General features: G+C 39.1%; 1 long non-coding RNA gene across 1 annotated transcript in view; it reads left to right on the top strand.

Annotated features, from left to right (window-relative positions):
* The window catches only part of LOC141553857 (uncharacterized), a 76,098-nt gene that overhangs the window by 261 nt on the left and 50,837 nt on the right, over positions 1-25,000 (top strand). Inside the window, exons 1-2 of the long non-coding RNA XR_012485693.1 lie at positions 1-342; positions 9,611-9,693. The exon at positions 1-342 is cut by the window's left edge and continues 261 nt beyond it. This is a non-coding gene — a long non-coding RNA (uncharacterized LOC141553857). The remainder of the gene's footprint in view (positions 343-9,610; positions 9,694-25,000) is intronic.

Below are 25,000 nucleotides of genomic sequence, written 5' to 3'. Positions count from 1 at the left end.
GTATATACTGAGGCATCAGGCCTGAATGCCATTGCCTCATTTAGAAACAACTAAGCTTGATTATGCTCAGAGGCATGCAAATTCCGGCATAATGTGGCCAGAAATATCCTGGATCCTGGAAATCACAGCCGCTTCCCGGGGAGCTTCAGTCAGTGCCCTTTAGCCTTCCTAAGTCAGTCAAGGAGCACTTCCAAATGGACGCTGGATAGAAGAATGGTCCCCACGGTGGCTCTGGGGAGAGAACGGGCCATGGCCTTCTTTGTTTGTCAGATGTATCTGCGTGCTGGTAGATATTTTTGGACATGACAGGATTGTGCCTGTTATTTTTATCAGGTGTCAAAGGTCAGTAGCTCACGTTTCATATTCTATATTGTTAGATTAACCATCCCTGGGCAGAAGCTGGGGAAGGAAATCAAGAGCAAAATCATGTGGAAGATTGACCATCCTCTGTGTGGGAGAAAAAAGCAGCCCTGAAGCAAAGAACGTGTGTGCTAGGGAGACACTGATCTCCATCTATCTGTTTTTTCTGATATCTCTCGACAGAGGCTGGCTGGGAGGGGTGACGGAAAGTGTCATCACCTCATCCCGGAGAGGAAGAGGAGAAATACTATTTGTTCCACTTCACTTCCATGTCCCTTCTAACCTTTCTGTTTCGGTACTTTCCCCTACTTTAGCGGAAGCTCCTTTCTCCAATATTGACCCTACTGAGCTCTTTCCTTACACAAGTTATTGCTTCTTCCCTGCCTCAGTTTCCTCATCTATCCAGTCTACTAAAGGTACAAGCTGCAAGTGCAAATATCTATAATATTCATAATTAAATAATAATATACTACAGAGCTATGAAAGAATATATTCTTTTAGATCTTAGGAGAAGAGGAGTAGTTAGGGAAAAACTAATGTGAGAAAAAACATTTCAAATGGATCTTAAGGACTCAGTGGATTCTTCATTTATCCTGTGTCTTGGACTCCTTTGTCCCTTTAGGGAAAACAGTGGTCACTTCTCAGAAGAATATTGGTAAATGCATAAAATGTAATACATGAAATACAGCAAAACCAATTATATTGAAATGCAGTGATTAAAAAAAAAACAGTTTAGAGATCTTAGGGTAAGAACCCACGCAATAATAGAAGATAAACTCCCAGAGGACTCAGCTTGTTTCCTTTTTGTCTTTTTTATCCCTAACACCAAACGTGGATCGAAATTCAGATGCTTGTTGACTTGATCATAAATAGCATTTAATGGGCAATTCTCATTAATCAGGTATACTCGTGTGTGTGTGTGTGTGTGTGTGTGTGCGCGTGTTTATGTGAGTGAATCCACTAGTCAAAGAGGGAACAAGAGAGGAAGAATTGGGTATAGTGCATGTAAGGACATGGTAGTGATAGAGCCTGGTGCATGTTTATTGAGTCAAAGCTTGGACCCTTTGCCATTACAGGTGAATGCCCAAGGAAAAGGGCATCAACATATGGTAAGCCTTCAATGACACATATGGTCAGAGAATGTGAAAATATAGGAAGGAGTAGGGGGAGTGTGTGTGAAAGAGAGAAACCTAACTTTAAAAGAGTTTAGTTGAAATCACATTTTAGAAGAGCTAAAAAATAAAAAAGAAACAAAAAAACAAAAAGAATAAAAAAGAGCTAATTGGTAAAATTAATGAATACAAGCTGAAATAGGGCATGCATTGGTTGGCCATTAGCACAAGGTTCACAGAACTCCTGACTCCATGAGCTTCAGTGCTCATTAGAAAGACTTCATTCATATAGAAATGGCTGAGTTGAAAGAATGAAAGGAGATGGAGAAGGGCCACAACTGGACAATGCACTGGGGTACTGCCCCAGGGCAATACAGATTGCACTGTATGAGGCATTTAGGTGTTAACATCTTGGTAGCATCTTGAATAATAGCAGTCAGAGCATTGCTTTGATACAGGAAACTCCCAGGTGAGAAAATTTCCTCCACCTTCATAGGTCAGCATCTTTTCTGCAACTTAGAATCTTGGGAAGTTGTCCAGAGTCCTGCTAAGTCACTTCTGGAGAGCTGCACAGCTAATGGTGAGCCGTGGGCTCGGACCCAGAATTCCTGGTTTCAAGCAGTCCATCCTATGCGGGGCTTTTCTTCCTAGCAGGAAAGATTAGTTAAAATCATGATTCCATTCGGATGCCCTCCTCCTTGATCCACTAAAGGCCTCTAAGTTTCCCAGTCTAAGAATATTTTCACTCTTGACTCCCCAAGCACAAAACACTGTGAGGGGGGTTGGGGAATAAGAGGGTTGGGAAGTTAGTCCAGTTACAGATTTGACTGGAGTCGTGGGCAGTTCTGAAGCAGCAGCAGATTAGGTGAGAGCGGTTTTTGAGTTTTAAGTGTGCTGACTCTGTGTGCCATGACCTGACATGGGCTGGAGCCAGAGACGTGGTGACCATTATTAAAAGTGGTGGAAGCACTCCATGCATGAAGTGAAAAGGACTTGCCTCAGGGAGGTTGAGGGGGGCTCTTGGACAATTTGGAGTTTGATGTCTGGCATTGAAATGCAGGATTTTTCTACTTAGTACTTATATGGCCTCAGTCAGATCCTGAGCACTTAGCACAGTATCTGGGGTGTATGTAGTAGGAGCTTAATACCAGCTTATTGACTGACTCATTGATCTCCTCACTGAGAGGCACTTTCCTCATCTGTAATTGGTTGTTATCCTTTGTTCTCAACGAGGACCGAAATGGTATCACCATGTTTGAATCAAGCTCTGGTGTATCTGACTCTGGCTGATCCACGGGAGCTCAGAATGCTCTACTGCAGCTCAGACACAAATAGTCCACATATACCCAGAAAAATACCTTCCCCCTCCAAATTTGTGGTTTTATGAAGTGGAGGGAAAAACTGGCAGAATGAAGGGATGCATGGGAATAGAACAAATGAGAGAAGACTCCGACAATTCCCATTTTGTGAATCTGGCAGTAGATAATGTCCTTGGTCCTTTTTTACCAAAAGAAGCTAATTTTGCTTTTAATATATTGTTCCCATCCAGATTTATATGCTAGTGACAATCCCAATAATTCATTAGACAGGACAAACACAGGGCAGCAGAGAACAAAAACGAGGCGTCTGCACTAGCCTCCCACCAAGAAGTTTCCAGGAACAACAAAAAAGTTCTAAGACAGAGCATCTCAAAAGCCTCTGCCATTCAACAGAACAAGGACATGGGGACATCTTTAGAACTACTTCTGAAAATAAAGTATTTGCTGGGAGACATTGGCTGAGCTATTTTTCCTATTTCTAAGTCTTTACAAGACCCTGAAAGGATCATTCATTGATCTCTTCCTTGAATTAATACACACATAAAACAATACCCTAATAATAACCCTAAATTTCCATTGACCAATAATGAAACTAATTAAGGGTAATCCAGAAGCTCTTCATTAACCACTAAGGCATTATTGTTAACTTCTGAGATAGGAAAATAATGAAAGATCAATGTGGTTAGTGGACATAGCTCTATGTGACTGCATAAATCAGCTGGGACTCCCTGGCAAGCTGAATATTTTAAAGTCTTAAGGCAAATTAATCTACCTGCCAATAGGTAAAACAATTACAAATTGGAAAGGAGCCAAAAGCTCCATCAGGATTTGTGGGAGAAGAGCTTTTGAGGAAGAAAAAGGTCTTGATACAACTGGATGAGAAAGAGGGACAACTGGGCTAGCATTCTGTACCAAAAAGAGTCAATTACTCAAAACTTAGCTGCTGCACGAGGGCCTGCAGCCATCTTGCACCATCCCCTTGGTCTAGTGCCGGGGCACAGAAATGAAAAGTGGCCTGCCTTCCCACTAAATGAGCAATAACTGAATCCCATGTCAAAATTTCAGAAAGAAGCTCGTATTCCTTATGTGAAACTAAGAACCATTGGACACAACTTGGGAATTTGGCATTTTCTTGAGGATCGTATTTCACCCAGAATGCACAGAAAATAAATACGTTAAATGGAAATGTTAACAATCACATGTAAATCATAGCTTGTCACAAAAGGAACGAATGGACCCAAAGCAGAACATCCACCTCAGTGATAAAAGAGGAGCCCAAAGATCCCTGTAACGGAGCCCAAGCTGAAGGGAGCTAATAATTCAGGCGTGAAATCAGGTAAACAGAAGCAAATTTGGCTTGGAAACAATTATGCTGAAATGAACAGTGGGTAACCAGATTGACCTTTCTCAGATGTCACTGAATGTCACTCCGGCTTCTCCCAGGGAGGAACATTAACTGTGTGCTCAGAGGGGAGAGGGGAGCGGTGGGACGATGTCACACTTAATTTAGCTCATCAGATAACACTGAGACAAATAACGGTAATCACAGTATTTCCAAAATGCATTTTCTCTTTTTATGAAATTCAGACTCTACAATAAATACAATCCCATGATTTTATTGCTTGACAGAGGCTAAAATTGCCTGAGCATTTCCTCTACTGCTCACGGTCGAGATCATTTCCCTTTTTATCTGATTTCCAAAGGGCGTTAAGGGCAAGAAAACATCAGCTGAAAAGAGAAAATGGTTTTAAACTCAAGCAGTACATTATGGCCCGGGCTCAGCACCAATGTAGCCCCTGGTGCCTGAATAGGTGAATAGTTCAAGATGGCGTCTGGAAATGCTGCCCGCAAACGCTCCAAGTTTTCACTAAGGCCCCATTAGAGACCAAGAGCTGTGCATTTGTTCAAGGAGAAAAGACACCTCAGTGTATCATTAAAATATTTATACCTTTTATTTATGAGCCCAGACTTTCAAAGGCAAAAACCAAGATGTTGAGACGCAAAATGCACATTGAGCTGTCCTGGCTAAACGGGAAAAATGGACTTCGAGTCATCTTCAGCCAGGAGCAGAGCAGAGCAAGACCAGACAGCAGGTCAGGGCCAGGACTGAGAGTGTGGAGTCCAGTCTCATTGTTCAAAAGACGCACGGGATGAGGCGGCTGTTTCTGGGGGCCGAGTACTGGAGCTAGACGGTCCCTTAAAGGTCACCTGGGCCAGCCCTTCCTTTTAGGGTGGGAAAGAGACTTGTCCAAGATCACAGTGGCAGCCGTTGGTGGAGTCGTGGTATTTGTCACTGTACCAACCGGTGTTGTTTTAATTCTAATACTCAGAACAGAACTGGCAAACATGGTGGCAGTTTAGTGGAGATGGTAGCTACTGGCATCTTTATGGGTACTGAAGAGTCCAGACCGTCAGCATTGATGCATGGTTCAGCCTCCCACCGACTCCTCCCTCACCCTTGATTATCATCATCACTATTTTGCAGATTGGGAAACTGGATGGCTAAGGGACTTGCCCAAGTCCCTGAGGCCAGATGGAAACTCAGGACTTAGTGTTCACAGATCCATTAACACTCCTATCACCGATAACAGCTACATTTATATGCTGCTTACCATGGGCCAAACACTTAGCTCCGATCTTCACTTTGATCCATTTGACCCTCACAATGGCTCTCAGAGGAAGATGCTATTTTTTCTCTCTGAGATTAGAGTTGAACTCAGATCTTCCTGATTCTAGGCTTGGAATTCTATGTTCCTGCCATAAGTCCTTTATATCATCATCCTGTCTTCAGAGTAGCAATGGTTTTCTAATAATATGTTCTTGCATTCCAGGACAATTTTCTGGGATTATTTCTTGCATTTTTGTATCAAGATCTTTTTTTTTTTTTTTTTTTTTTTTTTTTTTTTTGGTGGTCACAACTTTCAAGCAGTCCAATTATTCTTTTATTTTCTCTTCTTGATCTCTTCTCCAGATCTGTTGTTTTTCTTATATTTCACATTCTGTTCTATTTTTTCATTTTTATTCTCCTTTTTATATAGCAATCAAAGATTTACAAAGAAATTTCCTTAATCTATAAGTGACTATTGTTATATTGTGTCTACTCCTAGGAATCCTGGGAAAAAGGTGTTATTCTTCTTGTTTTACATATAAAGAGATGACATTCCCTCTGGCAGGGGGTGAATGTTCCCCCTTCAGGACCTATTGACAACCAGCTGGCAATTTTGTCCATGTTCTCCCAGATTCTCCATATACAATGCCCTCACATCCAGGAGGTTTTCCTGGGTTTCTGACTAGCCCTGAAATTGGCCCTTATGACTCCCTATTTCCCTCACATGAAATATCTCCTTTCCTGATCTGACATTAGAAATGAGTAACAAAGGGGCTACAACTCCAAAAAATTGACAATTCAAATCCACATTGTAACAAAGCATGAGGGCTTATCTAGATTCCAACTCAGGAAGGGCTGAACTAAGTCCAAGGAAAAGATCCTATTCCTCAAACCCTTCTTAAGCCACACTGATTCTCAGATAGATGATCATCTTCCAGGTGAGAGAGTAGCCTATTAAAAAGGACTCTGCCAATAATCTTGCCAGCAATGACTGAGAGAATTTTCCCTGTGATTGTCATAGGACAATCTATTCCTCTTAACTTTATAAAGATGGATAATGGAGGCATCCTTGGACTCCTGGGGGATGACCTCCTCTTGCTGTATAGTCCAGAACGTATCCCTCAGCTTTTGTATGAGTAATGGACCCTTTTTATCCTTACCCCCACCAACCTATAAATCTTAGCTGAAATAGAATCAGCAACAGATAATTTGCCATATGAAGGTAACATAGTGGTTTTCAAAACCTCTTCTTCAGTTAGAACTTAAGCTAAGGAAGGATTAACTTCAATAAATGGTCAGTGACTTCAGCATTGTTTACTGGTGATTGGTTTAGAAAACTATGAAAATGTTCTGCCTACCTCTCTTCTTTTTTCCTCAATAATATTTTATTTTTTTCAATTACAAGTAATGGTAGTTTCCAACATTTATTTTTTTGTTGCAAGATAAAAATTCAGTTTTTATTTTTATATATTTAAAAATTAAATAATTTATTTAATATTTTCCCTCAGTTATATTCAAAACAGAAATTATTTACATTTTTAAATAATTTTTGTGTTTTAGATTAGGGATCCACCACAATTAAAAAACCACATGTGAAGTTATGCTAAGCACTTCCATAAAAAACCAAGTTGTGAAAGAAAACATAGATCTCCTACCCTAATAAAAAATTAAAACTCTCAAGAAAAATTGAGTTAAAAAGAGAGATAGAAAAATAGAATTATTTGGTCTGTATTCAAATAAAATCAATTCCTTTTCTAGGTATGGGTCAGATTTTTCATCCTAAGTCCAGAGAAGTTGTGGATGATTGTACTACTGAGAATAGCAAAGTAATTTACAGCTGGTCATTCCAGAATAGTGATATTACTTTGTAGATAGTACATTTCATTTTGCTTGAGTTCATTGAGGACTTTGCAGGGTTTTTTTCTTAGAGTATCCTGCTCATCATTTCCCACAGGACACCAATATTCAACACAAATTGCAAACATACTGCAGTGTATTGAGCCATTCCCCAAATTGATGGGCATCCCCTCAATTTCCAATATTTTTTTTACCCTGAGAGAGCTGCTATGAATATATTTTGTTCATGTAGGTTATTTTTATAAGATTTCAAGTTGCAAACTTTTCTCCCTTCCTCTCTTACCTCCTTCTTTCCCAAGATAGAAAGCAATATGATATAGGTTATAAACGTACAATAATTTTACACATATTTCAATATTTGTTATTTTGTGGGGCAAACTCAGAAAAGGTGAAAAGCAAGCAAGAAAGTATAAACAATAATAAAAAAGGTGAAAATAATATTCTCTGATCTGCTTTTAGTCTTCATAGTTCGCTCTCTGCATCATGCGGCATTTTCCATCCCAACTCTATTAGAACTGTCTTGGATCGCTGGATTGCTGAAAAGAGCTAGGTCTATCATTATTGATTGTCACACAGTCTTGCTGTTATTGTATACAATATTCTCCTGGTTCTGCTCACTCCATTCAGCATCAGTTCATGGAAGTGTTTCTGACACCCCATGTTTCTAAGTTTATGTCCTGATCACTAATTAGTGTGGCTCAATTAGCACTCTGTAATTGAAACTATTGATCTTCGGCCCATGAATAACCTTCAGGGATTCATAAAAGCATTTTGAATTATTACTATCAGCATACAATTTCATTCCATTTGCCTTCTTACAGAACTAAGAAGCCTAAATCTCTCTAAGCTTTGTTGTGCTTTACTTTTGATGGAATTAAATGCTGCCTTCTTAAAGATGCATGAACAATCCTGCTGATATACCTTGTGGCATTTTTTTTTATTTAATAGCTTTTAAATTTCCTCATCTTTTTTGTCAAACCAGTCTTGGTGTTTGTACATGTTCTGACTCAGATGATCATATGCAATGCTGTACATGAAATCTCTGAAAATTTTCCATTCCTTTTTTTCATCTCTGATCATCTTTCCCTCCAAGATAACAAACTTCTGTTTTATCAGAAAAACACTCTAATCTGTTTACATGAAGTTTTCTAGGGGTTATCTTGCTTTGGGGCCACTGCTTTTGTAGAATGTGAATACTCAGTTTGGAGGGGATAAGTCTGTGATCAGTCCAGCACTCTGCACCACACATTGCCTTCCTCACATGACGTCCTGAAAGGTCTCTTCTCCTTACAATTAGACAGACAATGCTTGCTATGAGGGTCCATCCGCGATGTTTTATTGCATTTGGGTAAATGAAAGACAGTGCTGGTGATGAAGTCATGGGATATACATGCCTTGAATACTAAGTGAACATTTTTGTTGCTGTTTGTTACTATTGCTTTTTCCCAAGTCAGTTCCTCCCAAGAACTTCCTTCCATGTCTGATAGTGTGAGCCTACACTACCATTAAAGTCACCTAGCATTAATAAATTTGCCCTTTTTGACACATTGATAATAAGGGTTTCCAGGTCTTCCTACAATTTTTCTTTGGCTTCATCAGCGGAAGCATAGCCACTGATGATGATGGTGTGGCATTTTCCTACAAGTGGCAATTCCTATAAGCCTGTCATTCACTCCTTTTGATAAGCAAAACTATATTTGTTTTGATCGCAAAACAGAGCAGCTTCATGGTGCTCCCTTCACTGTGGCCATTCCAGAAATAAATGTGCATCCAGCTCTGACTTCAGTAAGCTGGCCTTCAGTGGTGAGTCTTATTTCAGTTAGGGTTGCTGAGTTGGATTTGATTCCTGCTGACTTCTTTTGAAACTTGAGATGTTCATTTTGAAAGTCTATTGGATTTTGTGTTTTCTATAAATGTGCTGCACACACTTCACATGCTGATAGTGAGTGGAATCAATTTTGCAAGTTTTTGTCCATGTTTTTTGTGTTTTAACCACTACCTGCTGCAATAATCAGACTAGTAAGTCTGGGTAAGCAGACAATTTTAGGGCACCTTTTTCTAGTCCCTTCCTCACACCAGGAGGTGAGCAATTAAATCATTAAAGGGCCTCTCAGATAGCCAGAGGTCTGTCAAGTCCTATTAGTGCTTCTAGTAAGAAGCTGACTCTATGGTCTGAGCCACCTGTGCAGGGTTATGATTACAGCTCCCAGGGTATCCATACCTCTGCTTCATCAAAAGATTTTGAAATAGGTGGAAACTGTAAAATGGTAAGATGAGTTGTTTTGATCCATTCATAAGCTGGATTTAAGTGAGGTATAGTGGTGTGTTGTCTTTGGTCTCATTCTCTGTTTCAGAGTCATCATGGACCAGTGGCAGGATGGAATCAATGTGAGTGGTGATGGCTCAAGATGCAGCAGATGACATTGGTGTCTTCAAGGTATGATAAATCTCTAAGCATCCCATAGGGCTTGCTTCAGCTGCCTTCCTGGAGATGGAAACAAAGTGTTCTCATTCTCCCATTCCACCAGTGCAAGTCTTCACATGCTTGGCATGAAAACCCCCTTTGCTCCTCAAAGTTTGAGTCTTTTTGGTTTAGCCTTTCTGCTGAAACAACTGGACTGGGGGCTTTGTGCCCATTGCAACCTCTTGGAGCCACAGGTGAGATGGACACCAGAGGTAGAAAGCTGTCCTGAAAAGGCTTGCCAGCCCTCTCTGTAGAGGTCCCAGTCTTCCCTGAACACAGTCTCCATGCCAATCTGACAATGAGATAGAAGAAGTGTATGTTGACATCTCACACCTTATACCAAGTTAGTCTCCAAAGGAGTATGTGACCGAGATATAAAAGGCCACACCATATACGGAGTGGAGAAATATGGAGAAAATACCAATCAGTTCTATGGATACAAGAAGAATCTATGATGAAACAAGGGATGGGGAGGATCACAGGTGGTAAAATGTGGAATTTTGATTACATGAAATTAAAAAACTTTTACAAAAACTAAATTTAAAAAAAGCCAAGATTAAAAGGGAGACAATTAATAGGAGAGAAAAATCTCTGAAGCAAATTTCTCTGATAAAAACCTCATTTACAAGATATATAGGGTATTCAAAAATTCTTAGTGGAGTTTTGAGCTTTAATAGCTTAAAAAGCTATTATTTGTAAATCTTTAAACTTTAGGAGCTTATATCTGCAGTAAGACTTTTGAGAGATCCTATATAAAGAACTGATTCAAATGTATAAGAATAAGACACATTCTCCAATTGACAAGTTGTCTAAGGAAATGAGCAGAAAGTAATCAAAGGAAGCACAGAGACTATCTATAGCCAAATGAATATGCATGTATGTATCTATTCCATAAAATTACAAATTAAAGAAATAAAATTGGAGCAATTCTATGCTTCTACCTCACATACATCAGATTGGTAAAAATGACAAAAAAGAAAATGACAGAAGTTGAAGGAACTATGGGACAACAGGCATGTTGATGGCTTTTTCATGGACTTAAAAATCAATTTAATACCATTCTGAAAAAAAAGACCCTGAAAATTATCAGCATGTGCCCTTTGGTTTAGCTACACACTGCTAGGTTTATAAGTAAAAGGTCAAGGCAATGTAAAACGATCTCATCTGCAAAAGATCTCTTTTTTGTAGTGGTAAAAACAAACATCATTGGAAAATAAAAGATACCCATCCATTGAGGTGTGGTCGACTATGTCATGGTATATGAAGTTGATGGGGACCTGTCATGTTATAAGATGATTTCAAATACACATGCTCAGGCTTGTCTGAACTGATGCAGCAGAACCTGAAAAATAACATATATGAGAATATCAATCTTATAAAATGAAAAAAGGAAGACACAAACAGATGAAGAATGAAGTAGAGAGAATAATTTATACAAGAACACCATCATTGCAAAAACAAACAGCTTTGAAAATTGTAAGAATTTAGATAAAAAAAGATAATTCAAAATTTCTGTGGGTGATGATGAAAGCTACTGCCCAGATCCTGAGAGATGGGGGATGGATTTAAGAAGCAGAATGAGACATACAGATACACACACACATACATGATATACACAATACACACATATTTACATGTGTATATGCATATATATCACAATGAAAGATTTGCTTTCCTTGACTGCATATCTGTTACGGAGAGTTTTTTTTTTTCACTTGAATGAGGATTGGGAAAAAGACAATAAATTACAATTAATTTAAAAACAAACCACTTTAAAATAGACAAGTTTGGGGGGAAGATACAATTGTGGAGTGTTTTATGAATTTTCAGGTGAGGTGACTATATTGTTATTTTAGTTTAAGTGTTTTATTTTGTTACAAGACAGCTCTCATGAAGTGGGGTAATCTGGATAATGTAAAAAAAACGCAGCAATAACATTTTAAAACATGAACCATTTTCTAAAACCTAGCTTGACTAATTTGTTCCATGAAAGCATTTTAGATCTCTGGAGGGCAAAACAATCCTCTTTTTGCTGACCCTCAGTTTCCTTGGGAACTCCTCCTTATTCCCTTAGAGTATCCCACTCTAATCAAATTCTTTTTGTACATGTTAGTCATCCACGCATGGAGACTGATTTAAATCATTGTCTGAAAAACAGGGACCAAGTATCCACTTATCTCAGTCTTCCCCTCAGCTTCGAGAATTATACCTTGTGTGTATTGTTATTTTTTTACATGGATAGATTATTTCCTTATTAGGTAAAGCACATTGGACTCTTTAGGTTAGGAGACATCAGAGATTGAATCCAACCTCTGATATTTCTTAGGTATGTGATCCAGGATCAATTTGCTTCTACATTTGCTAAATGGGTTGATAATCCTCTTCCTGTACTACCTACCTCACAATGTGGTTGTAAATAAAGTGCTTTGGGAACCTTGAGAAATAAGGACAAAGTTTCCCCTTTTGTGACTTACTGCAGCAGTGAGAGCTCATCTCAGCTCTACAGAAAGTATGTGTGCTCGTGTAGGTGCACTTGTATGTATTTGAGTGTGGCTGTGCCCATGTGTGCCTGCACATGGGTGAGTTTCTGCAGGTGTGTGTGTGTGAGTGTGTGTGTGTGTGTGTGTGTGCGCGTGAGTGTGTGCGCGTGAGTGTGTGTGTGTGTGTGAGTGAATGTATGTGTGTGTGTATGTGTGTGTGAGTGTGCGTGAGTGTGTATGTGTGTGTGTGAGTGTGTGTGTGTATGTGTGTGAGTGTGTATGTGTGTGTGCGTGAGTGTGTGTGTGAGTGTGTGAGTGTGTGTGTGTGATTGTGTGTGTGAGTGTGTGAGTGTGTGAATGAGTGTGTGTGTGTGTGTGTGTGAGTGTGTGTGTGTGTGAGTGTGTGTGTGCGTGTGAGTGTGTGTGTGTGTGCGCGTGAGTGTGTGTGTGTGTGTGTGTGTGTGTGTGTGTGTGTGCACGTGAAATACAGTGGTTCCCCTGGGACAATTTTAGAAGATCCAAAGCAAAATCTCAGTATGGAAATTTGGCCTATGTAAAGTGTAAACTTCTCCAAGTGAGGGCCACAGCAAGCCACAGGCCCTGGAGATAGCAGGTTTGGGAGGTAGTCTCAGAGCTAGACTCAGGAACGTTCATTTCCCACACAGTATGGGGACTCAGACATCTGAGTTGGGCAAGATCAAGGGAAGCTCTGCAGCTAAGGGATGCCAGACCCAACTGTGTGTCCAAAACAGGGCCCTGGGGGAGAAGGAACCAGAACCTCCCAGTGAGTGTAGAAGTGGTGGTGGGGGGGGCACTGCTTCTTGTGGGCACTTACAGGAGGCCAGAGTTCTTGGTTTCAGTTCCAGGACGTGAGGGAGAACTGAAGGAAGACCTGGAGCCAGAGACATAATTCCCCATCTTCCAGGACAAGAAGTGATTACACTAACAAGCTATTACATATAGGTATAGTGAAGTGAGTAGATAAAGGAGAAATAACCCAAGCAAAGAAAGTTACTATGGGAATAGGGAAAAAACAGGGTTCACCTTCAGGGGAGAATATTGAAGCAAAAAAAAAATACCCTCTACCTTCACAGTGAGTAACATCAAATGGAAATCTACTTCAAAAGAATGCATGGATCTTTAAAAAATTAAATTTTCTAAGGTAATACATGCACATTCAGCTTTTGCATATTTCCACGTGAGATATTGAGGGAGAAAAATCAGAACAAAATAAAGAAAAAATTAGTGAAATCAGTATGCTTCAATCCACATGCAGTCTCCATAGTTCTCTCTCTGGATGGGGATGGCATTTTCCATCCAAACTTTATTAGGATTATCTTGGATCGATGAATTGCTGAGAAGAACTAAGTCTGTCACAGGTGATCATTACACAATCTTGCTGTTGCTATGTATATTTTTTCCTGGTTCTACTTCACTTCATTCAGCATTAATTCACGTGAGTCTTTCCAAGATTTTCTGAAATCAGCCTATTCATCATTTCTTATAGAACAATTAATATTCCATTATTTTCATATACCACAACTTATTTAGCTATTAGCCAATTGATGGGGCATCCATTTGTTTTCCAATTCTTTGGAGAGAGCTGATACAGAAATTTTCCCACATGTATATATATCCTTTTCCCTCTTTTAAGATCTTTTTAGAATACAGACCCAGTAGAGGAATTGCTGGATAAAAAGATATAAGCAGTGTGATTGTCCTTTGGGCATCGTTCCAAATTGCTCTTCAGAAAGATTGGGTCAGTTCACAATTCTACAATGGATTAATGTCCCAGATTTTCCACATTCTCTCGAACAGTTATTTTTTTTTTCTTGTCATCTAAGCTAATTCGATAGGGGTGAGAGTTGTTTTTAATTTGCTCCATAATAATTTGGAGCATTTTTACATGCGTATAAATAGCTTTAATTTCATCTGAAAACTGTCAGTTTATAGCCTTTGACTATTTATCAATTGGGGAATGGCTTGTATTCTTAAAAATTTGACTCAGTTCTCCGTAAGTTTGACAAATGAAGCCTTTATCAGGAACGTTGACTGTAAAAAATGTTTTGCATGTCTCTGCTTCCCTGCTGATTTTGGCTGAATTTGTTTTGTTTGTGCAAAACATTTTTAATTTAATGTAATACAAATTATCAAATATTAATTTCATAGTTTATAATGCATTGATAATGTTCCCTATTTCTTGTTTGGTCATAAATTCCTCTTTTCTCCAAAGATCTGAAAGAAAGGTTATCCCTTGCTCTCCTAATTTGCTTACAATATTACCCTTTATGCCTAAATCATGTACCCATTTTAACCTTATCTTGGTAAAGATTTTCCAGTTTTCCCAGCAATTTTTTTCAGAGTGAGCTCTTATCCCAGAAGCTGGAGTCTTTGGGTTTATTAAACACTAATTAGAATCATTGATTACTGTGTCTTGTTTACCTAACCCATTCTAGTGATCCACTCCTCTATTTCTTAGTATCACATGGTTTTGATGGCTGCCACTTTGTAATGCATTTTTAGGTCTGGTATTGCTTGGCTATCTTCTTTTGCATTTTAAAAATTAATTCCCTTGGTATTCTTGATCTTTTTTTCCAAATGAATTTTGTAATTATTTAGAATTGTAATTTTTACTGTGTTACCTTCACCTACCCATAAGCAATTGATATTTTCCCAGTTGTTTAGATCTGACTTTATTTGTATGAAAAGTGTCTTGTAATTGTGTTCACATCATTCCTGGATTTATCTTGGCAGGTAGACTACCAAATATTTTATTTTTTCTTCAGTTGTTTTAAAGGAAATTTCCCTTTTATCTCTTGTTGCTGGGCTTTGTAGGTAACATGTAGAAATGCCAATGATTTATGTGGCTTTATTTTATAGAGTAATAACAATTTTGTTGAACTTGTTTTAAGTAGTTTTTATTTGATTCTCTAAGATTCTCTAAGTTTATGATCATATCATCTGTAAAAAAATGATAGTTTTCACAAAGGCCTGGAGAGACTGACATGAACTGATGCTGAGTGAAATGAGCAGGACCAGGAGATCATGATATACTTCAACAACAATATTCTATGAAGATCAATTCCAATGGACGTGGCCCTCTTCAACAATGAGATGAACCAAATCTGTTCCAATAGAGCAGAAATGAACTGAACCAGCCACACCCAGTGGAAGAACTCTGGGAGATGACGATGAACCACTACAGAGAATTCCCAGTCCCTCTATTTTTGTCCGCCTGCATTTTGGATTTCCTTCACAGGCTAATTGTGTACTGTTTCAAAGTCTGATTCTTTTTGTACAGCAAAATAACTGTTTGGATGACATGTATACATATATTATATTTAATTTATACTTTAATATATTTAACAGGTATTGGTCAATTTGCCATCTGGGGGAAGGGGATGGGGAAGGAGGGGAAAATTGGAGCAAAAGGCTTGGCAATTGTCAATGCTGTAAAATGCATATATCTGGTAAATAAAAAGCTATAATAAAAAAGACAGGAAAAAAATGATAGTTTTCTTTTTTTCAGTTTTGACTCTTCCTGGTTTGGATATCAGCACCATATATGTGTTATAAAAGAAATTTGGCAGGACTTTTATTTTTCCTATTTTTTCCAAATAGTTTACATAGAATTCGAATTAATTGTCTGCCAGAGACTCAATAAGTACAGACTGTTGTTTTTTTATATGTGGAAATATAAACTGTGTGTCTAAGATTGTTATTAGCAATTGGGCAGTTCAAAAGAAAGATTGGACAACAGCTTTGTATATATCATACAAAAAGAGTAATTACCTTATACAAATGAGGGGAGAGAAGACCTGACACAGAGGAATTGGGTGGGAAGGGATGTCTGGTAGTTCTTGAACCCTACTTTCATCAGGAATGGGTTAAGGAGGGAATAATACACACACACACACACCCATATAGTTTTACAAATCTTTTAAATATATAAAGAATACGAGGGACAGGGAATAGGAAAGGTGACAAGGATAAGGGAAGGATTTTTAAATGGAAACCTACTCATACCATATCTGGGTTAAAGAGAGAACAACAAAAGCATTTGGAAGGGAATAAAGAGCTTTTAAATTTATAAGGAAGTAAGTGGGTGAGGGGATAGCATAAGGAGGGTAGAGAGGAGGTAGATTAGTAGGAATGGGATTAAAAAGAGAACGACATATCAAACATATTAATAAATATTTTAAAACTTATTTAAAATAACTAGCCAGTATAAAGTTGGAATATTGCTGTGATGTAGAAAGTGATGAGTTAGTGAACTTAAAACATATGGAAAGACTTGAACTTAGGAAAGAAATGTTTTTTACCTTCAAAGAAACAGAGAAAAAACAAGCAAAATATGATTTTGCATACACACATAAAGTATATTTGTATATGATTATCTTTGTATATATATATGTGTGTGTGTGTGTGTGTGTGTGTGTTTATGTGTATATGTATGTGTTCATCTGTAGTTAATTGCATCCTTTCTGGGGGAGGGGGAAGTAGAAGGGGAATAAGAATAAAGCAAAAAGTACACAGCTGAGAACAAAAGAGAACTTCTAAGGGAGCAAAGGAAAGATGGACAACTCTGAACATAAGGTGCAGTATTTATTATATTGACTTTCTTGAAATGGAAATTTATTGATTTATATTTTGAATCCTATCACGTTTTTCAGTGCACGTGACAATTTTTTCTTTTCTTTTCCATTTTGTATTTAAGTTTTGAATAAACAAAAGAGAGAGAAGATGTTACTGTGTAATGATGGCAGATAGTAGAGAAAGAAGGTAAGAATAATAATGAGCAACAAAGAGTAGCCCGGTTTTTCCACTTCATCTGGTGAATTAAGGGACTGTAAGGAGAATGAGAAGCTACCTGGGCTGGAGAGGAAGGCCAGGGAGGTTTATAATTAGGGGGAAATCAGTTTTTTGTAGAGAGCAGGAGCTCTGGAGAAGAATACTTGAAACAAGGTGTTAACTCAGTGGAATTAATGAGATAATGATTCTCTAGTTCACATATATACTTAGTACTTAGCGTGGTGATGTAATGGTCTCTAACTTCACACATACAGAGTGTGCTGTAATGATGTGTTACAATAAGGTAAATAAGGACTGGAAGATAGATAGTCCATCTTTGACCATCCTGGTGGCTCTCTTGCCTCCTGCACTAAGATCAAAACCAGAATAAAGCATCTAGACCCTATTCCTGACCATTCTCATGGTGTCTATCCTGCTGAGACCAAGGCCTGTCCAAAGCTAGCCCAGACATTACAGTTTTTAGTGAGAGTCAGATGATGGATAGTAAGAAAGAAAAAGATTTAAGATGAAAGCCAGTTTGTTGCACGCTTTTCAGCAAGCACAGTGGAAGTGATGGGTTTTTTCTCTCTTACTTGAAGGCAAAAAACGTGGAGGGGAAGCCTGTGCTCCATGCAATGGTTGGAGACATGGGCAGGATAGAATGGTATTTCCCCATTTACCCTGAAGGCAAGAGATCTATATGTGATGGAGTGTTTCTCTTCTTTCCAAAACGACAGGAAGGCAATACAAGGGGAATGTTATGCAATGAATTAACCAGTTCAACTTTATCCAAGTTCTTCAATCTTTTAATTTCTTCTCTCTCTCTCTCTCTCTCTCTCTCTCTCTCTCTCTCTCTCTCTCTCTCTCTCTCTCTCTCTCTCTCTCTCTTTCTCTCTCTGTATATATATATATATATCTTTTTGGGCTTATATATATTTCTTGGAATCTTTCCTTTGCTACCCTTTCTCCATTCTTCTGTAATTCTCTTCCTTCCTTCCTTCCTTCCTTCCTTCCTTCCTTCCTTCCTTCCTTCCTTCCTTCCTTCCTTCCTTCCTTCCTTCCTCCCTTCCTCCCTTCCTCCCTTCCTCCCTTCCTCCCTTCCTCCCTCCCTCCCTCCCTCCCTTCCTCCCTTCCTCCCTTCCTCCCTTCCTCCCTTCCTCCCTTCCTCCCTTCCTCCCTTCCTCCCTTCCTCCCTTCCTCCCTTCCTCCCTTCCTCCCTTCCTCCCTTCCTCCCTTCCTCCCTCCCTCCCTCCCTCCCTCCCTCCCTCCCTCCCTCCCTCCCTCCCTCCCTCCCTCCCTCCCTTCCTTCCTTCCTTCCTTCCTTCCTTCCTTCCTTCCTTCCTTCCTTCCTTCCTTCCTTCCTTCCTTCCTTCCTTCCTTCCTTCCTTCCTTCCTTCCTTCCTTCCTTCCTTCCTTCCTTCCCTCCCTCTTTTTCTCCCTCCCTTTCTTCTTTCTCCTTCCTCCCTCCCTCCCTCCCTCCCTCCCTCCCTCCCTCCCTCCCTCCCTTCCTTCCTCCCCCCTCCCTTTCTTCCTTCCTTTCTCATTCATGGCCAATACTTTAATTCAAGTCCTCAGTCCCTCTTATGTGGTCTATTTTGATAGCTTATCCCTTGGTCTCCCTGCCCCTCCTCCATCTACCTTCCATACATATAATACACTAATATTCATAAAGCACAGGTATAAACATGTCTCTCCCTAAATCAAGAAGCTGCTCTTGCCCCCTAGAACAAAATACAAAATCCCCTGTTCTGGTTTTAAATATCTCTGTGATTTGGCTCTAGGTCATTTTTCTAGATTGTTTTTCACATAGTTTTCCTTCATGGAGCCTGTATTCTAGCTAACATGGTCCAGTTACTCTTCCTTGTACATTATTCCCTCTTATATCTCCATATTTCTTCGTGCCGTACTCTTCAACCTTGGCTGCTCTTCCTTCTTGCCTTATGGAGCACCTACCTAATAATAATAAGCCAGGCCACGTGCCCTCTCTCCAAAAAGGATCACCTCTTGACAACCTGTGGTGTTTGTGCACTTGCTCCCCTCCTCAGTGACAACCACGACATCCCACTCCATGCAGTTTTCTGTTGCTCTGTCTCTGTGACTCTTGGTTTTTGTCTCTCTCTTTTTGCCTATTTCTGTACCTGAGAAATCGTTGATATAAAATAATCTCAGCAGGAGACTTACTCTATTAATGGAAATTATAGATCAGACAACTATTCTCTGTCTCATAGTTCTAGGGCATTGTCTGAGGGTATGAAGAGGTCAAGCAGCTGGCCTGGGGTTGTGAATACAAGTGAAAACTAGAAAGCTAAAATAGCAGAAAATCTCAAAGACCTGATTCTGGCCGGCTAATTACATGTTGAAGGGGAGGGTTTTTGACTCTTCTGAGACATTTAAAGTCGATCTTGGCCGGGCTGCTTCGGTTTTCAGTCTGACTCCTTCATGTCTCGAATGAGACAGTGTGGCGTGAGGGGAGCCTCGGATCTTCTCCTTTCAGAGGCTCTGTCCAGCTGTGAATACAAGCCTGGGTTCTTTGCTTGCCTCAAATTTCATTCTTTCATTTTAGAGGAATGTGGTGGGGGCTCCTTATGTCCTAGGAACTGGGTTTTTCAGGCACCCCAACATCAGTGTGTAGAGGATGAAGGAGTGACTGTGGGAGTGACCTCCGGGATGCAGCCTGATGATAGTTGGGATGAGGACTAGTCAGTGAGTTGTGTGACATCTGGATGTGAATGTGACGAGTCCGAGTTGGATAGAAGCCAAGTAGAGTCTGAGACCAAAGTCTAAGAGATGAAAATGGTAGGATGGGGGGAGATTGTATCTCAAATGGTTGTGGGGGGGAGGAGCTTGGCTTTTGTTATTGCTATAATTTTTAAAAAATCTTTTTAAAAAGGCTAATAATGTTAAGTGGTCCTGTTGAACTAGAATGCTAGTTACTGGCACTTAATTCTCTCTCTCTGTCTCTCTGTCTCTCTGTCTCTCTCTCTCTCTGTCTCTGTCTCTCTCTCTTCTCTCTCTCTCTCTCTGTCTCTCTCTCTGTCTGTCTCTCTGTCTGTCTGTCTGTCTGTCTGTCTCTCTCTGTCTCTCTCTGTCTCTCTCTGTCTCTCTCTCTCTCTCTCTCTCTCTCTCTCTCTCTCTCTCTCTCTCTCTCTCTCTCTCTGTGTGTGTGTGTGTGTGTATGTGTTTGTACACATTTAGTGGAAACTTAGAAGTTAAGAAGCAACACATCCCAACCAGTAAAGTTGCCAAGAGCCCCGAGCATCCTTCGTATCCTATGTATCCCAGAGCGCACTTTGTGCTTGTTTCTCCTCAGCAGAGTGTAGGCTCCTTGAGCACAAACACTCCCGTTTTTATCTTGCATCCCCAGCACCCTGCAGAGTTCCTAAGCACAGGCTGGACGCTCGGGAAATATTTTGTTGAGATGAATTTTCAATTTTCTGGGTTTAGAGACTGAATGGGGGAGGGAAGTACTCATGCACATCATTGACTGTTGGGAATAATATGCCGGAGTATTCATCTGTATCTTACTGTCAAGGTGACTGGAAGATGGTGATACAGAGAAGGCTAAGGCAGTCTATTTAAGGGACTCAAACAAACATGCAAAAGAGAGAATACATTGTTGAAAGGGAAGAAAGATGTCTTTATAAAGGGATTGATTGGCAGCAAGGGAAAGAAATAATTCAGATTTGATCCTTCAGCATTACTCTCTAGGACCAAAGTCATCTGCAGGAAATGGAACTTCGAAGTCACAGAGAAGTGTTGGATCAATTTTGAGGCACGAGAGGAAGCTGGGTATTTCAGAGAGGGCTAGCTGTCTTTCAGAGGAAACAGGACTTGATGGACCCAACCCAGAAAAGACCATCAAGCTGGTAAGATCTGGCACAGGCAACACTGAAGCAATCAGGGTTTTCATCATCATCGAGGGAGCTCCTACTCTCCTTCAACAGGGAAACACTTGCAGACTTTGTGAATTAAAGTTGGAAGGAACCAATGCAGTTTTAGGCAGCAGGCTTCCACCACAGCCACCTAAATGGAAATAGTCTCACTGCATAGGAATATGGTGAGCTTTTTCAAATCTCATTTGTACTTTCATATATAGAATTGCTCAAGGTATAGTCTTGAGGGCAATGAGAAAAAAATGAGCACTGTATATACAAATGGCAAAGAGACCTGAGGGGGATTGGGGAACAGGAAAGGAGAGCTGTCGTGTGAAATATCTTGGGAAATTGTCAAGAAAAGGATATAAGCAGGTTAGAGTCACTGATAAACTGGTTCCATAGGAACAATGAGACGGGATGTATGTTATTGGTAGACAGGAACAATCCAGATGGGGATCAAAAGGAGCTGACTCTCTTCAACGTGCCTCTTTGTGACTGCTTGTAAAAATTGTAAACAGAGATTTGGTTTTCTTTTCTTCTTGAGACAATTATTGGTTAATTCAGTTGTAGCAAACATATGCAATGTGTGTTCGGGCTTACTTATAATGGTAGTTTTTTATGTAACAAATGAGTGACATATTCTCTAAGGTCCCTCTCTAAGATTCATGATTCTATAAAATATCATAATAATTGATAGTGTAATCATGCCTAATCATCATTGCAGAGTCTTAGCGTTGGAAAGGACTTCTCGAGAATTTGGTTCCCTTACCCGGGGAGAAAGAGAGTGAGTTTGTTCCTTCTTCCACAGGACAGATTTCTAAATATTCCCAAATAGTTCTCATCCTGCATTTTTTTCTTTCTCTCACAAACTAGAGAGGGAACCAGTCCGGAAGCTGCAGACTCATGGAGACGGGAGTCAATGGTTCCATTGTCCTCTGCTCTATTCAGCCCCCACCACATGGTGAGACTCTGTTCAGGTACCTCACCTTAAAAGGAACATAGATTGAAACATATTTAGAGGAGGGCAGCAACAATGGCAAAGGAACTGGTGGTCATGCCCTAGGCAGATCACTTGAAGACATTCATGATGATTACCTTGGAGAAGAAAAGACTTGAAATGGAGTTTGCGCTTTCCAGTCCTTAAAAAATTCTGCTTATAGTAAAGCATATGAGGACTTTCCAGTCCTTAAAAAATTCTGCTTATAGTAAAGCATATGAGGACTTTTCAGTCCTTAAAAAATTCTGCTTATAGTAAAGCATATGAGGACTTTCCAGTCCTTAAAAAATTCTGCTTATAGTAAAGCATATGAGGACTTTCCAGTCCTTAAAAAATTCTGCTTATAGTAAAGCATATGAGGACTTTTCAGTCCTTAAAAAATTCTGCTTATAGTAAAGCATATGAGGACTTTCCAGTCCTTAAAAAAATTCTGCTTATAGTAAAGCATATGAGGACTTTCCAGTCCTTAAAAAAATTCTGCTTATAGTAAAGCATATGAGGACTTTCCAGTCCTTAAAAAAATTCTGCTTATAGTAAAGCATATGAGGACTTTTCAGTCCTCAAAAAATTCTGCTTATAGTAAAGCATATGAGGACTTTTCAGTCCTCAAAAAATTCTGCTTATAGTAAAGCATATGAGGACTTTCCAGTCCTTAAAAAAATTCTGCTTATAGTAAAGCATATGAGGACTTTCCAGTCCTTAAAAAAATTCTGCTTATAGTAAAGCATATGAGGACTTTTCAGTCCTCAAAAAATTCTGCTTATAGTAAAGCATATGAGGACTTTCCAGTCCTTAAAAAATTCTGCTTATAGTAAAGCATATGAGGACTTTCCAGTCCTTAAAAAAATTCTGCTTATATTAAAGCATATGAGGACTTTCCAGTCCTTAAAAAATTCTGCTTATAGTAAAGCATATGAGGACTTTTCAGTCCTCAAAAAATTCTGCTTATAGTAAAGCATATGAGGACTTTCCAGTCCTTAAAAAAATTCTGCTTATAGTAAAGCATATGAGGACTTTCCAGTCCTTAAAAAAATTCTGCTTATAGTAAAGCATATGAGGACTTTCCAGTCCTTAAAAAAATTCTGCTTATAGTAAAGCATATGAGGACTTTTCAGTCCTCAAAAAATTCTGCTTATAGTAAAGCATATGAGGACTTTCCAGTCCTTAAAAAATTCTGCTTATAGTAAAGCATATGAGGACTTTCCAGTCCTTAAAAAAATTCTGCTTATATTAAAGCATATGAGGACTTTCCAGTCCTTAAAAAATTCTGCTTATAGTAAAGCATATGAGGACTTTTCAGTCCTCAAAAAATTCTGCTTATAGTAAAGCATATGAGGACTTTCCAGTCCTTAAAAAAATTCTGCTTATAGTAAAGCATATGAGGACTTTCCAGTCCTTAAAAAATTCTGCTTATAGTAAAGCATATGAGGACTTTCCAGTCCTTAAAAAATTCTGCTTATAGTAAAGCATATGAGGACTTTTCAGTCCTTAAAAAAATTCTGCTTATAGTAAAGCATATGAGGACTTTTCAGTCCTCAAAAAATTCTGCTTATAGTAAAGCATATGAGGACTTTCCAGTCCTTAAAAAAATTCTGCTTATAGTAAAGCATATGAGGACTTTTCAGTCCTCAAAAAATTCTGCTTATAGTAAAGCATATGAGGACTTTCCAGTCCTTAAAAAAATTCTGCTTATAGTAAAGCATATGAGGACTTTTCAGTCCTTAAAAAATTCTGCTTATAGTAAAGCATATGATCATTGAACATCTGCTTGAAGATCATTGTCAGTGTGACGGGGATCCACAAATCTTGGGAGGAAGCCTCTTCTCCTTTGGACAGCTTGTATTGTGGAAAGGCTTTCAGTTAAGGGAATTTGCCTTTTGAAGTTCCTTTGAAGGATCTCAGTTTCAAATAGTTGGAAGAGAAAAGAAAAGACTTATAGGGATGTGAGGATATGATTATTATCTTCATGTGTTTGAATAATTGTCATTTCGAGAGGCAGTGCAACTCCTGGGTCCCAAAGGGCAGAGCTAGTGGCAAAGAAAGAAAGGTGGGTACAAAAGGTGGATTTATGTTTGATAAAAATAAACACTTCCCCAAAACAGAAAATTCCTCACTATCAGTCGAGATGCCCTGAGAGGTGGTGAGTTCCCCATTACTGGTGATATTTAAAGATAGGAGATGAACCTGCCATTTCTTATGTATGGAGAAACTGCCTCAACTAATGCAGGTTAACTTTGCAGTTTCTAATTTTTGATGGTCTCCTAGAGTTTTAAGTGGTCATATATTAGATAAGACTTAAACTCAGTTCTTCCTAATTTTCTTCTCTGGCTTCCTTTCTACTACACCAATTATTCTCAAATTTTTGGTCTTAGGATTCCCTTATACCTAAAAATGATTAAGGATTTTAAAGATATTTGGCTAATTTGACTTATATTTATTGGTATTCATCAATAGTAGCATTAAAGCATCTTTGTGTTACTGTGAAAACAGTTGTGACCCTCTTGATCCCTTGTAAAGATCTCAGAAAAGTCAGGGATCTCCAGATCTCACTTTGAGAGCCTTCTACCACTGCCTCTTTGAGGATAGCTTTGGCTCAAAAATGTTTAGGAAAGATTCCTATTCAGGTATTAGGTTTATTTTTTGGGGGGAGGAGAGAGAGTGAATTCAGAGGCTCCTCTCACAAAAACATCTGTGGTTGTATATTGACCAATCTTTGCATTAGTCAAACAGAAAGGTTTGGAAAGGACCGTGGGAAGTGAACTATATGTAATGTACACTGAGATTATACAGGGCTATGAGAAATCACTCTTGGCTTTGCAGCTGAATAATACAAAAGAAACTCTTCCATTTTTGTGACTCTACTCCATATTGTGTGGGGATCCAGAGGGGCCTTGGTTCAAGATACAGCATAGTCATTGTATAATATCAATGCCATAGAATACAAAACTACTTGCTCTGATCTCAGAGAATATTTAGTAATTTTTCAAAAAGGTAGAAGTCAGAGTGACAACAACAGGAGACCAAGAACTAAGGCATTTTTGTCTTAATTGTTTATTTGACAAAATTGCTCTAATTTCATTACTTTTGATTTTTTTAGTCATGTTCACAATTTCGGGTAAATTCAGTCTAGAACTGCT

This window comes from Sminthopsis crassicaudata, chromosome 2, assembly GCF_048593235.1.
Source record: "Sminthopsis crassicaudata isolate SCR6 chromosome 2, ASM4859323v1, whole genome shotgun sequence".
Lineage (NCBI taxonomy): Eukaryota > Metazoa > Chordata > Mammalia > Dasyuromorphia > Dasyuridae > Sminthopsis > Sminthopsis crassicaudata.
The sequence above is the reverse complement of the archived record's forward strand: the minus strand, read 5'-3'. Positions and strand labels throughout refer to the sequence as shown.